Genomic DNA, 15293 nt, shown 5'->3' with positions numbered 1-15293 from the left:
TCTAGTGAAAGATACCCACACACACACGCCTAATTATTGCATAAGGAATTTCTACAAGAACTTACAGTTCAGAGGCGACTCAAGGTATAAATCACGGTGTGTGTTAGCATAGCCCTACTTCTGACCTAATACAAATTCCTGCTAAGGAATATTGACAATGTAATTGGAAATAGAAGCAGACCCTTTTAGTGCAAAAAGCACTGGCTGTTTCTGTCCCTAGTAGCTTGGATATTCCTTAGCGTCTCTGAACTTCAACGTTCTCATCTGTAGAAAGGAAATAATATAAGTAGATTTCGAGGTTTTGTTTTGTTTGAGAATTAAACAATGTGAATGGAACCCCTGGAAAGGTTCCCTACATACTACTAATACTACATTCTTATCCATTGCTGCTTAATCACACCATCAAGGCTAATCCTAGGGCTAGTATTTATAGCAGTAATTTGCTTGCCTTGCCCCTTTTGGGGCCCTTGGCTTAAGGTGAGCCCGTGAGACCAATGCGTAATTGGAACACAGACACGCTTCAGTGTCTCGTGTGGGGCCCTTCACCTGGGGGAGCACAGATCATGCAGGGTGAGGTTACACCATGTTCAAGTACAGGAAGTTGGCCTGTGGAAGGGAAAGAGGGAAGGGTTGTCCCGGGAGAAGCTGAGATGAGGAGAAACCATGAGGCTCTTGACAGCCTGAGGAGCAGACAGGTTCCTCAAGTTACCGTTCATGCCATGGCCGCTGGTGAACTTGAGCTCTGTGCTTATGGGGTGTTGCTCGTGTTTCCATGCAGGTGTTACTGTATCACCCCCACTCAGCAAAGAGTGATGAATAAGGCAGATGTGGTCCGCATGGAACCTACGGAGATAACCTGTGTTTTATTTTAGTAACATCTCTTTCATGATGACATCTTACATGTTTCTTAAACCAAAAAGCTTATTTTATTTTTGAGAGAGAGAGAGAGAGAGAGAGAGAGAGAGAGAGAGAGCGCTTGCCCACGCAGGGGAGGAGCAGAGAGAGAGAGAGAATCTGAAGCAGGGTCCATGCCCAGTGCAGAGCCCACTGTGGGGCTCGATCCCAAGACCCTATCATGACTGGAGCCAAAACCAAGAGTTAGAAGCTTAACTGACTGAGCCACTGACTCCTTAAACAAAAATGATTAAAACCCAGGTTAACTTTACAAAGTTGGTGATATCTGTCTCATCCTCATAGAAGTTCATACTGAGGGCCTCATCATTTAGCATCTAAATGTGGACTTCTCAGTGTTTCTTTTCAGTGACACACCTCTAGGAAATCTTTCTGGGTCTTTCTGGACACTGGCATTTCCTGTCCTTGGTGGTCCCTTACGTTTCCCTACCAGCTCTCCCCCTGACCCCTCACGGTCCTTTGTGGTACATTCATGGGTCAGAGTCGAGATAGAATTCGTATAAAAATACATACATTACTTCTCTGGTCAGCCCTATAAGTCACTATGAATATTCCCTGTGGTTCAAAGAGGGAATGAAAAGGCTGGAGAGTTCAAGAAAAGCATTGGGATCTAGAGTTTGTTGTCTGATATTACAGCCACTGGCCACAGATGGCTGTTCAATATTAAATTTAATTAAAAGTAAATACAGTTATGGGGCCCCTGGGTAGCTCACTAGGTTATCTTGATTTTGGCTCAGGCCATGATCTCACAGTTCATGAGATCGAGCCCCACATCAGGCTCTTTGCTGGTGGCGTGGAGCCTGCTTGGGATTCTCTCTCTCCCTATCTCTCTGCCCCTCCCTCACTCGAGCTTTCTTTCTCTCTAAAAAATAAATAAACATTAAAAAAAAAGTAAATATAGTCAGCAAATAATTTCTTCAGTCACACCAATTGCACTTTATGTGCTTAGTACCACATATGGCCAATGGCTACCATATAGGACAGTGTAGAGTAGAGAACATTTCTCTCACTATAACATATTCTATCAGAGAGTGCTGCTACGGAGCAAATATTATAAACACATCCTTCTTTTGCACTTGTGTTCTGATTCATTTGAAGAATATTACAACACTGTCAGAAAATGGAGTATCAAAATATCATTATAATTACAGATAAAGGTGGAACTGGAGGACATGGGTTAGGTCCATGGTTAAGCACGCTCATCTATCCAGAGTTATCCATACACATATGGCTGAGCCAGACTGAGGTGGCTTTCCCTGTGTGGTGGAGAGATCCTACCATGCAAGAACAGCTGAGACCTGACAAAAGGCAAATCCAATAAGGAAGAAAGGTCAGTGGAATTCATCGATGGCTAGTTCACTCCCCTTCGCTAGAGTAGTTTAGTTTTTGGCCTTCTTTTTGTGGAAGAAAATAGGTATATAGACATTATTTCCCTTAAGTAGAAAATAAAAAGAATGTCTCTAGGCTTTCCTAATCTACTATGAAGTGTAAGGTCCCATGGGGTGCCTGGGTGGCTCAGTCGGTTGAGCGTCCAACTTCAGCTCAGGTCGTGATCTCATGGTTTGTGGGTTCGAGCCCCACATCGGGCTCTGTGCTGACAGCTCAGAGCCTGGAGCCTGCTTCGGATTCTGTCTGTCTGTCTGCCTCTCTCTCTCTCTCTCTCTCTCTCTCAGCTCCTCCCTTGCTCACGCTGTGTCTCTTTCTGTCTCTCAAAAATAAATAAGTGTAAAAACAACAACAACAACAACAACAACTGAATTGTAAGGTCCCTGGGTCTCTAGGACCAGAGTTTCCCATGCTGTGTGTCTTGAGATCATTATCCCCTTAGTTATCAGAGTAGAACATGAAGAATCCACGCCTCCTTGCTGATTGTTAATTGCTATTTCTATGTAAGCTATCTCTCTCTCTCTCTGCCTCTCTCTCTCTCTCTGCCTCTCTCTCTCTCTCTGTCTCTCTCTCTCCCATCCATCCATCCATCCATCCATCCATCCATCCATTCATCCATCCTATCCTAAAATAGGTTCTTTCCCTAAAAGGGATTCTGCCTTTCTCCTAAAACAACTGGCTCAAATTTGCTTCCTTCCAAGAACAATTTCTCTCACTTTTCTACATTATCATTGTTATTAACTGAATGCTACTAATGCACTAAATATTTAATCACTCTATGAGATAGGTGCCCATGTTACTGATGAAAAACATAATTTCTCTCCCCCAAATCCAATCATTTTTAACTACTTCGCCCAAGATCATGTAGCTAGTTAGGGGCAGTGTTTACTATGTGAAAATCTGTGCTCTTGACTACTTAGGTGTATGCTCTACCATGAGACTCTATACTAGGGGGAAGCAAACTGTGTTGTGTTTATTTGCATCTCTGTTATCCTACATAGGATTTGGGACATAGTAACTGCTCTATAAATATTTGTTGCTAAGTTATGAAAAACTCCTAGCGTTGTAAACATGTCTGTAATGTATTGAAAACAAGTGATAAAATGAAGAAATAACTCTACTAATCAGTAAGACACAATGCTTTAGCCAGATAAGAGAAGTTAAACACATGTCACACAGATATGTGAAATCTATTCATGGTTTCTTATTTTCCAAGTCATTTTACAGGCAGAGTAACTTTGGAAAAAGAACATTCAAATTGAAACGGCCCACTTAGTTTTAGTTTACATTATGGAAAGTGAATCAGATGAAATCAGCAATTGTCTGTTTTCACTGAGTAATAAGAAAGAGCAGTCCTTCTTCTAAGTCGTAAACAATGAAAAGTTGCTAATTAAAAGTGTTAAAAAAATCCCCAACTCTCCTCATTTAGCAGTTGGACATGTTTTCTACACCTTGTTTCATTACGTGGAACGCGGCAGCATTATGTCCTTCGAGCCAGTATGTCAAGATGCCTCTGACTGAGATGCCAGCTGCCCTTTTAACACTGTCCCCTAGTGTGTTCATTCATTTGAAAGATCAGACATATTTTTCTAGCAGAGATAAAGAATGAAAGAAAGAGAAAGAAAGAAATAAAAAAGAAAATCATTAGCACATTATGATAAAGACAAACTCAAGACTAAAAACAATATTTTTTTAAACTTGACCATAAAACACATTTTTCCAAGGAGGAAAAATCCCCAACTAAGGAGATAAATGTTTTAAAAGTCATTTCTTTTAGATGAGAATTCAGGGAGATTGTTATAATTGTTTTTGTGTATTTTTCTCATGTTTTCATTCTTAGTGTTTTTTAAAAAAATGCTGATCTCTGTATGTATTCATCCATTCAACCAAGAGTGATCGAATATCTTCTGTATATCCATCACTGACTATGAAAAAGAAAAAGGTGCAGCATTAAACAAGGAAGACAAAGCTTCTTCCTAAGGGAGCTCACATCTGATGGGGTGAAGTAGACAGTAATAATAGAAATACATTACATATCTAGATAGGTAGGTAGGTAGGTAGGTAGATAGATAGAATGATAGATATGTAAGAAGAGCCAGGAAAAAGATCAAACAGAATTTTGAGTTAGCAATGCTTTAGATAGAACGGTCACAAACTTCGCTCTCAAATGGTGAAACTTGGGTTGAGATGTAAAGTATAAGAAGGGCCCAGTCTTACAATAGCTGGTAGAAGAACACTGTAGGCAGAGGGAGTAGCGAGTTCAAAGGACTTGATGTAGGGAAGACCTGGGTGTGTGGGGAATGGATAAGGCCCATGTGTGGTTAAGGAGAAAGTTCAGAGTTTCTATCAAGTGGCAGCCAGATCTTGCAGGATTTTATAGGCTATGGTGAAGTGTTTTGATTTAAGAGTTTTGAGAAGCCCCTGGGGGATTTCAGTAGAGGAGTGACATGACAGACTATACATTCTTTAAAAAAAAAAACAACACAAAAGCATGATATCAATTTGGTAGCAGTAGAGAGAACAGGTTTTTCGGGGAGACTATGTCATCGTCCAGGCCACCAGCGATGATGGCGTGGACCAGTGAGGAGGGTGGCAAAGCCAGTGAGTGGATTCAAGAAAATCTTAGAAGAACTGGCCGTGTTTGCCAATGGACTGGACACGGTCCCAGGAGAGAGCTGCACGTGGGAAGGGACTGGGGCTGGCATGGCATTTACCCGGACGGGGGAGCCGGAGGAGGTGCCTCTCCTTTCACAGGTGTTTGAGCAACCCCTACCGTTTTCTTTCATGACGGATGAGGTCACAGGTCTTGGCTTTGTCTTCATTCTGCTTCTGAAGAAACTTTGACTTTGGCAAAACAATTAATTTGATTCCTAGTGTCCCTACCTGTAAATTATAATACGTGGCCAGAGTGATTATTAACAGCCTACATTTAATAATTTCATTGTTTTGCCTTGTCTTCCTATGTCTTCCTCACCTCCGTAATGTCTGGATCTTCCTTGTATTTCTCGCTTCACGTTCTCACCCTCTCTGCCTCCTGGCAGCGAGACTTCTCCCGGCCCCTCGTTCTCACCAACCTCCTTCTGCTGGGTGCGTGCACCTGCTGCTTTTCCTTCTCGGAAAGCTGAACTTGCCCTCCTTGGACTCGTGGACTTTCATCCAATTCCAGACTGTGGATTGAATGGTCACCTCCTCAGGGAAACATTGTTGCCTTGCCTAGATCAAACGGGCCTTTTTTCTGTTCTCGTAGCCCTGTGTGTACTTCGACCCCAGCGTTGCAAACTTCACGTTTGTTTGTATGATTGTTTTACTAACTCGGTTTCCTCCATGAGGACAGGAGTTCTGCCTTTCTTCCTCAGTATTATATCCTCTGCACTTAGGTAGGTCCCAACCTTGTGATAGTGTTATTAGGTGAACGAATTGTTGAATGAAAAGTTGAGTGAGGGGGCTACATCACATTACCGTTCACGGTGTTCTGAGCACTGAAAACATTCACTTCCAAGCAACAAAGCGATTCTTTTAAATGCATGTGATTTGGGTCGCTGTGCCATTTTTCAGATGCAGTTCCTCTGACCTGGAATGCTCTGTGCTGGTAAAAGTTCTCTCCCTGGCTTCTTTAAAGTGGGCATCTTCACCACTAGCAGCGTTCAGAGCCTTTTTCAGGGATTTGAATGACGTCATTTTTCTGGGATGAATTGTGTTTCCCCAGAAAATCATGTGTTGAAGTCCTAACACTGGTATCTGTGAATGTGGCCTTATTAGGAAATAAATTCGTACAGATTTTTTTATTAACTTGTTTTATTTTTTATTTTTTTAAATTCACATCCAAATTAGTTAGCATCTAGTGCAACAATGATTTCAGGAGGAGATTCCTTAGTGCCCCTTCCCCATTTAGCCCATCCCCCCTCCCACAAGCCCTCCCGTAACCCTCAGTTTTTTCTCCATATTTATGAGTCTCTTCTGTTTTGTCCCCCTCCCTGTTTTTATATTATTTCTGTTTCCCTTCCCTTGTGTTCATCTGTTTTGTCTCTCAAAGTCCTCATAGGAGTGAAGTCATATGATTTTTGTCTTTCTCTGACTAATTTCACTTAGCATAATACCCTCCAGTTCCATCCACGTAGTTGCAAATGGCAAGATTTCATTCTTTTTGATTGCCGAGTGATACTCCATTGTAGATATATGTATACCACATCTTCTTTATCCATTCATCCATCAAGGGACATTTGGGCTCTTTCCATATTTTGGCTATTGTTGATAGTGCTGCTATAAACATGGAGGTGCATGTGTCCCTTCAAAACAACACACCTGTATCCCGTGGAGAAATGCCTAGTAGTGCAATTTCTGGGTCATAGGGTAGTTCTGTTTTTAGTTTTTTGAGGAACCTCCATACTGTTTTCCAGAGTGGCTGCACCAGTTTGTATTCCAATAAATTCTTACAGATTTGATCAAGCTAAGATGAGATCAGCAGATTGGCTTTAATCCAATATGACTGGTACCTTTGTAAAATGAGAGAGATTTGGACACCGACAAAGACATGTGAAGGTGGAAGCAGAGACTGGGGTAGCGTAATCATCTTCAGGAAGGGCCAGCCCGCCCCCTGAAGTTGGGGAGGGAGGCCCGGAACAGAGTCTCCTTTGGAGCGTTCAGAAGGAACCAGCTCTGATCTTGGACTTCGAACATACATTTGCATTGTTTTGAGCTACTCTGTGGTGCTTTTTTACGGCATCCTAGGAGACAAATGCAGTCATCATGCAATTGCTTTTGGTCTCTGCTTGCATATCTTCTGTCCCCAGCGAAAGTCTTCATCCACTCTGTGTCATACTTAACGCAGTGTACGTACCTATACGATACTGACATAGATGATTGCTCTGTATTGGATGTTCAGTATAATGAACGACGCTTATATTTTCTTAAGGCTTAAACAAGTCTCTACTTTGGTTAATCCCTTTTCTCCAACCTGGTAAGATGTGATTTCTTCATTTAAACAGAGTAATTGAAGTTTTGTTTATTGTGGAATCTGGCATGAATTTGAGGTATTTAAAGAGCAAATTAATGAAATGACTCAAGAAGTTAGCAAAACATCAGCAATTGTATTCTCCTGAGTTATTTAAAGAGGTCTTATTTAAATACGTAAGAATTGGTCTGAGCTAACAACTGTGTGAGTGATGGTGACAGTTGGAATCTGTTCAGTTTGTGGTCTAATGGTCCAAAATTCTCTCCTAAATGTTTTCTTTAGAATTTTCAAATACATATATTATATTGTCACATATTATGCAACTGGCTTTTTTCAATAAATATTTTTTGAGGTCTAATCACTTTGAGATAGAGAAATCTAGTTCACTTCTATAATCATAATGTGCTATTACTTAGAAAATTTTATTTATGCTCTTCCCCTCCTGATGATATTTAGGTTATTTCCAGTATTTTACTATTAAAAACATTGCTGCAGTAAATGCTTTCCATAGGTTACAAACTAAGAAGCAGAACTTCTGGCCCAGAGGGAATATATATTTTCAGTCATACTAGATTCTAATTGTCCACATTTTTCTAACAAATTGCATTCCCACCCACCTAAGTCCCCTTCGCCCATATTCTCCTCTACCTTTGCTATTAATCAGACTTACTAATTGTAATAGTCTTAGGAGTGTGTGAAGTGATATCTCACTGTGCATGTGTATGAGTACATGCTTTAAGCATATTTTGGGAATTCATCTTTGTCTTCTGCATATCTGGTAAATGTGGGCTCCTGACCAAGAGCTTACCTCTTACACTTTATCTTTAAATATGTCTTTCAAGGGGCGCCTGGGTGGTGCAGTCGGTTAAGCGTCCGACTTCAGCCAGGTCACGATCTCGTGGTCCGGGAGTTCGAGCCCCGCGTCAGGCTCTGGGCTGATGGCTCGGAGCCTGGAGCCTGTTTCTGATTCTGTGTCTCCCTCTCTCTCTGCCCCTCCCCCGTTCATGCTCTGTCTCTCTCTGTCCCAAAAATAAATAAACGTTGAAAAAAAAATTTTTTTTAAATATGTCTTTCAAGTTAAATGAACATGAAATTACCTACCTTTTCTTAAAGGTTGGGAGTTTCGCATCTTGTTTCGGAAATTCTTTCTCATTTAAGGTGATACGGTTATTTTCTATGTTTTCCCCTAACTTCCTGGAGTTCACATTCTTGTCATTGAAGAAAGAGTAGCCGTAAACATAGGATTTTTTTTTTCTCACTAAGTCTCAGCCCATTTTTTACATTTCTTCTCAAAATTTTGTCTACAATCTAAATCTTATAAATACACTTAATTTGTTTCAGTCAAAAAATGGACAAATGTTGAGGAGAGAGGAAGATGGTGGACCCTAGCCTCATCTTGTCCCATTAACACAAGTAGATAACTATCAAATTATCCTAAATACCCCAGAAATTGACCCCAAAAGTGGCAGAACAAACCCCACAAGTAAAGGGAGAGAAGAGGTGACATTGGAGAATGTAGGAAATGTGGAGACATGATTCAGGGGAGAAAGGATCACAGATGTTGCAGAGGGGAGAGAGAAGGGCATGGGGGAGAGAGGAGCACACAGGGGGATGTACACGGAGTACATTTCCCCATAGCCATTGGCTTGGAAAGCAAGAGGGGATGAATTTCATGAGTTCTTGCAACCGGTAGAGAGTAAAGCCTGGAGTTATATTATTTTTTAATTATTATTTTTTTAAAGCCTGGAGTTTTGAAGGTCAGTGGGCTTGGCTGGTGTAACACCCAGAGGGCAGTGCACTGCTCCTGGAGAGAAGGCAGGCAAACAACCTGGGGCACACGGGGGAGAGAGGATTCTCTCTTCTCAGAAGGCATCCCTGTGAGGCAGTATTCATGGAGACATCTCTCCAGAACAAAGGAGCTGGCTAGCAGCATTTCCCTCCCCCACTCCTCAGCAGAAACACAGGGCCACCTATAGGAAGCAACGCAGTGCCAACACGGGTGGCCCAACTTGCTTACACCAAGCCCCAGCCCCCTGTGCTCTGGTGGAACTGCACTTCTCAATTAAACTTGCCTCAGGTCTAGTGCCACAGGCCCTCCTGGGGAAGACCAGCACAAACCCCTGCCCACACCATGTCCCCCAAACAGAGAGTTCTGCAGGGCCTCACTTCTGGTGGAGGTGGTGTCAGGTCTCATTTCATGAGCAGACTAGAGCACACCTAGTTAAAACTTGCCACACTCAGGCCGGGGACCAAACACTGCCCACAGCAGGCAAGGAGAGCCTCTGCAGACCACCTGCCTGGAGGACAGAGCAGCCAAAACACAAGAGCAGAGTTCTTGCAGCACACATTGGAGAGCACCAGTCCTGGGGACTACATCACCTTTTTTTTCATAAGGCCATTATTTTTAGGATCAGGAGACATAACTGGCTTTTCTAACACACAGAAGGCAGAGACTTAGACAATGCAGAAACAGAGGAATTTATCCCAAATAAAAGAACAGGATAAGGCCATGACCAGAGGTGTAAGTGGAACAGATATAAGTAACATGCCTGATGGAGACTTTAAAGCAACAATCATAAAGATACTCACTGAGCATTGGAAAAGAATGGAAGACATCAGGGAGACCCTTGCCACAAAGATAAAAGGGTTAAAAAATAATCAGAGATGAAGAATGCAATAAACAACTTTGGAAACAGGCTTGATGCAATGAACAGTGGACTGGAAGAAGCAGGGGTATGAATTAGTGACCTAGAAGACAAAACAATGGAAAATAATAATGCTAAACAAAAGAGAGAAAGAATTATGCAGCACAAGAATAGACTTAGGGAACTCAGTGACACCATCAAATGGAAAACATTTGTATTATAGGAGTCCAAGAAGAAGAAGAAGAAAGAGAAGGAGGAGGAGGAGAAGGGGGGGAGGAGGAGGGAGAAAAAGGGGCAGAAAATTTATTTGAAGAAATAACAGCCAAAAACTTCCCTAATCTGAGGAAAGAAACAGACATCCAGATCCAGGAGGCACAGAGAGCTCCCATAAAAATCAACAAAAGCAGGCCAACACCAAGACATGTTGTAATTAAATTTGCAAAATAAAGTGATAAAGAAAACATTTTTTAAAGAAACAAGACAAAAGAAGTCATTAACTTGCAAGGGAAAACCCATAAGGCTAGCTGGATATTTTTCATAAGAAACTTGGCAAGCCAGAAGGGATTGGCAGGATCTATTCAATGTGTTGAATGGGAAAAATCTGCCACCAAGAATATTCTGTCCAGCAAGGCTGTCATTCAGAATAGGAGAGATGAAGAGCTTCCCAGACAAGCAAAAACCAAACAAATTCATGACCACTAAACCAGCCCTGCAGGAAAGATTAAAGGGGACACGTTAAGTGGAAAGGAGAGACCAATAATGACAGAAAAGGCAGGACACAAAAGCAGTAACAATGAATATTTCTGCAAAAATCAGTCAAGGAATTCACACACAAAAAAGGATATGAAATATAAAAGCATATACCAAAAACATGGGGAGGAGAGGAGAAAACAATGGGTTCAAATTTGAATGATGATCAACTTAAATAGACTATTTGCAGAAGATGTTATATACAAACCTATTGGTAACCATATATTGAAAAAAACATTAATAAATATGCAAAGAATAAAGGGAAAGAAACCCAAATATGTCACTAAAGCAAATCAGCAAAACATGAAAGAAAGACAAGAAAGGATCAGAGACAATCTCCAGAAACAATGACGAAACAAGTAATAAAGTGGCAATAAATACATGTCTTATCTAATTATTTTGAATTTAAATAGATTAAGCACTCCAATCAAAAGACACAGGGTGTCAGAAAACAAGGCCTACTTATGCTACCTTCAAGAGACTCATTTTAGACCTGAAGACACCTGCAGATTGAAAGTGAGGGGGTGGAGAACATCTATCATGCAAATGGATTTCAGAAGAAAGCCAGTATAGCAATACTTGTATCAGAAAATAGACTTTAATGAAGATTGCAACAAGAGACAAAGAAGGGAACTATATAATAATAAAGGGGACAATCCAACAAGAAGATATAACAATTATAAATATTTCTATACCCCAAATGGGGGCATCAAAATAAATAAAAAATTAATAACAAACATAAAGAAACTCATTGATAATAACACAATATGTAGAGGACTTTAACACTCAATTTACATCAATGGAAAGATCATCTAAACAGAAAAGCAACAAGGAAACGATGACTGTGGATGACACACTGGACCAGATGGACTTTACAGATATATTCAGAACATTCCATCCTAAAACAGAAAAATACACATTCCTCTCAAGTGGACATGGAACATTCTCTAGTATAGATCACACATTAGGTCACAAAACAGGCTTCAACAATATAAAAACACTGAAGTCATATCATGAACCTTTTCTGACTGCAACACTATGAAACTAAAAGGCAAACACATTAAAAAGTCTAGAAAGACCACACATACTTGGAGGTTAAACAACATGCTACTAAATGATGAATGGATCAACCATGAAACCAAAGAAGAAATTTTAAAAAGTGCATGGAAACAAATGAAAATGAAAACACAAAAGTCCAAAGCTTTTGGGATGCAGCAAAAGTGGTCCTGGAGGAAAGTATACAGCAATACAGGTGTACCTCAAGAAGCAAGAAAAATCCCAAATAACCTAACCTTACACCTAAAGGAGCTAGAAAAAGAACAAATAAAACCCCAAACCAACAGAAGGAGTGAAAGATAAAAGCAGAAATAAATGATATAGAAACCAAAATAATAATAGAACAGATCAATGAAACCGGAAGCTGGTTCTTTGAAAAAAATTAATAAAATTCACGTACCTAGGCCAGACTTACCAAAAAGAGAAAGGACTCAAATAAATAAAATCATAAATGAGAGAAGAGAAATAACAAGCAACATAACAGGAATACAAAGAATTATAAGAGATTATTATGAAAACCTATATAGCAACTCACTGGACAACCAGGTAAAAATGGATAAATTCCTAGAAACACATAAACTGCCAACGTTGAAACAGGAAGAAATAGAAAACTTGAACAGACCAAAAACCAGCAATGAAGTAGAATCAGTAATTAAAAAACTTCCAAAAAACAAAAGTCCAGGACCAGACTGCTTAACAGGTGAATTCTATACAACATTTATTTTTTCAAGTTTATTTATTAATTTTTAGAGAGAGAGAGAGAAGGTGAGAGTGCATGAGGGGCAGAAAGAGAGGAGAGTAAGAATCCCAAGCAAGCTGCACACTGCCAGTGAAGAGCCTGGTGCAGGGCTTGAACTCACTAGCTGTGAGATCATGACTTGAGCTGAAATCAGATGTTTAACTCACTGAGTCACCCAGGCGCCCCTACCCAACATTTAAAGAAGAGTTAATACCTATTCTTGTCAAACTATTCCAAAAAATAGAAAAGGAAGGAAAGTTTCCAAATTTATTCTGTGAGGCCAGCATTACCCTGATAGCAAAACCAGATAAAGACTCCACTAAAAAAGAGAACTACAGGCCAATATCCGTGATAAACACTGATGAAAAAATCCCCAATGAAATATTAGCAAAACAAATCCAACAATACATTAAAAAAATAATTCACCATGATCAAGTGGGATTTATGCCTGGGTTGAAATATGATTCAGTATTCACAAATAGGTCAGTGTGATACACCATATTAATAAAAGAAAGGATAAGAACCATATGATCATTTCAAGAGATGGAGAAAATGCCTTCGACAAAGCACAACATCCATTCATGATAAACACCCTCAAAAAAGAAGGTTTAGATGGAACATACCTCAACATAATAAAGGCCATATGTGAAAAATCCACAGCTAATATCATTCTGAGGAAAAACTGACAGCTTCTCCACAGTCAGGAATGAGACAGCGATGTCCCCTCTCACCACTTTTGGTCAACACAGTGCTGGAAGTCCTAGCTACAGCAATTAGACAACAAAAGAAATAAAAGGGATCCAAATCAGCAAGAAAGAAGTAAAATGATCACTATTTGCAGATGGCATGATACTTATGTACAGAAAGCCCTAAAGACTCCCCCCAAAACCTGCTAGAACTGATCAGTGAATTCAGTAAAGTCACAGGATACAAAAATCAACGTAGAGAAATCTGTTGCATTGTAATACACCAGTAAGGAAGCAGCAGAAAGAGGAATTAAGGAATCAATCCCATTTACAACACCAAGAACACTAAGATACCTAGGAATAAACCCAGCCAAAGAGGTGAAAACCTGTATGCTGAAAACTATAAAACGCTGATGAAAGAAATTGAAGACGCTAACAAATGGAAACTCATTCCATGCTCATGGAATGGAAGAACAAATATTGCCGAAATATCTACACTACCCAAAGCAATCTACGGATTCGATGCAATCCCTATCAAAATACCAACAGCATTTTTTTCACAGAGCTAGAATAAACAATCCTAAAATTCATATGGAACCACAAAATAGTCAAAGTACCCTGAATAGTCAAAGTAATCTTGAAGAAGAAAAGCAAAGCTGGAGGCACTGCGGTTCCAGACTTCATACTGCAAAGCTGTAATCATCAAAACAGTACGGTGCTGGCACAAAACAGACACATAGATCAACAGAACAGAACAGAAAACCCGGAAATGAACCCACAAATATGTGGCCAATTAATCTTCAACTAAGCAGTACAGAATATCTAATGAGGAAAAGAATGTCCCCTCAACAAAGGGTGTTGGAAAAACTGGACAGCAATATGCAAAAAAAAAAAAGAAAAAAAATGAAACTGGACCGCTTTCTTACACCATACACAAAAAAGAAATTCAAAATGGATTAAAGACCTAAACGTGAGACCTGAAACCATAAAAATCCTAGAAGAGAACACAGGCGGTAACTTCTTTCACATTAGCTATAGCAACTTCTTCTAGATACATCTCCTGAGGCAAGGGAAGCAAAAGCAAAAGTGAACTATTGGGACTTCATCAAAATGAAAAGCTTTTGCACACTGAAGGAACCAACAAAACTAAAAGGCAACGTAAGTAATGGGAGAAGGTATTTACAAATGACATATCGGATGAAGGGTTAGCGTCCAAAGTGTTTAAAGAACTTACACAACTCAATACCCAAAAAATGAATAGTCCAATTAAAAAGTGGGCAGGAGGCAGACAGACATTTTTCCAAAGGAGACATACTGATGGCTCCCGGACACGTGAAAATATGGTCAACATCACTTATCATCAGGGAAAACAAAGAAAAATCTACAATGAGATATCATCTCACACCTGTCAGAATGGCTAAAATCAACAACACAAAAGACAACAGGTGTTGGTGAGGTTGAGGAGAAAGGAGAACCCTTGTGCACTGTTGGTGGGAATGCAAACTGGAAAACGGTACGGAGGTTCCTCAAAAAGTTAAAAATAGAACTACAGTATGGTCCATCCATTGCCCTAATAGGTATTTACCCAAAGAAAACAAAAAATACTAATGGAAAGGGATACATGCACCCTGATGTTTAAAGCAGCATTATCTACAATAGCCAAATTATGGAAACCGACCGTGTTCATCGAGTCATGAATGGATAGAGAAGATGTGGTGTATATATGAAATGGAATATTACTCAGCAATAATAAACAGAATGAAATCTTGCCATTTGCAACAACACGGATGGAGCTAGAGAGTATTATGCTAAGCAAAATAAGTCAGAGAAAGACACATATGATTTCACTCATGTGGGATTTAAGAAATAAACAGGGCACCTGGGTGGTTCAGTCGGTTAAGCGTCTGGCTTCGGCACAGGTCATGATCTCACAGTTTGTGAGTTTGAGCCCTGCCTCGGGCTCTGTGCTGACAGCCTGCTTTGGCTTCTCTCTCTCTCTCTCTCTCTCTCTCTTTCTTTCTCTTTCTCTCTCTGTCCCTCCCCACTTGTGTGCGTGTGCACTCTCTCTTTCTCTCTCAATAAATATTTAAAAAAAAGAAAACAATCAAGCAGTGGGGAAAAAAGAGAGAGAGGCAAACAATAAACAGACTCTTAACTATAGAGAACAA

Source organism: Leopardus geoffroyi, chromosome D2 (genome assembly GCF_018350155.1).
Source record: "Leopardus geoffroyi isolate Oge1 chromosome D2, O.geoffroyi_Oge1_pat1.0, whole genome shotgun sequence".
Classification (NCBI taxonomy): Eukaryota; Metazoa; Chordata; class Mammalia; order Carnivora; family Felidae; genus Leopardus; species Leopardus geoffroyi.
The sequence above is the reverse complement of the archived record's forward strand: the minus strand, read 5'-3'. Positions refer to the sequence as shown.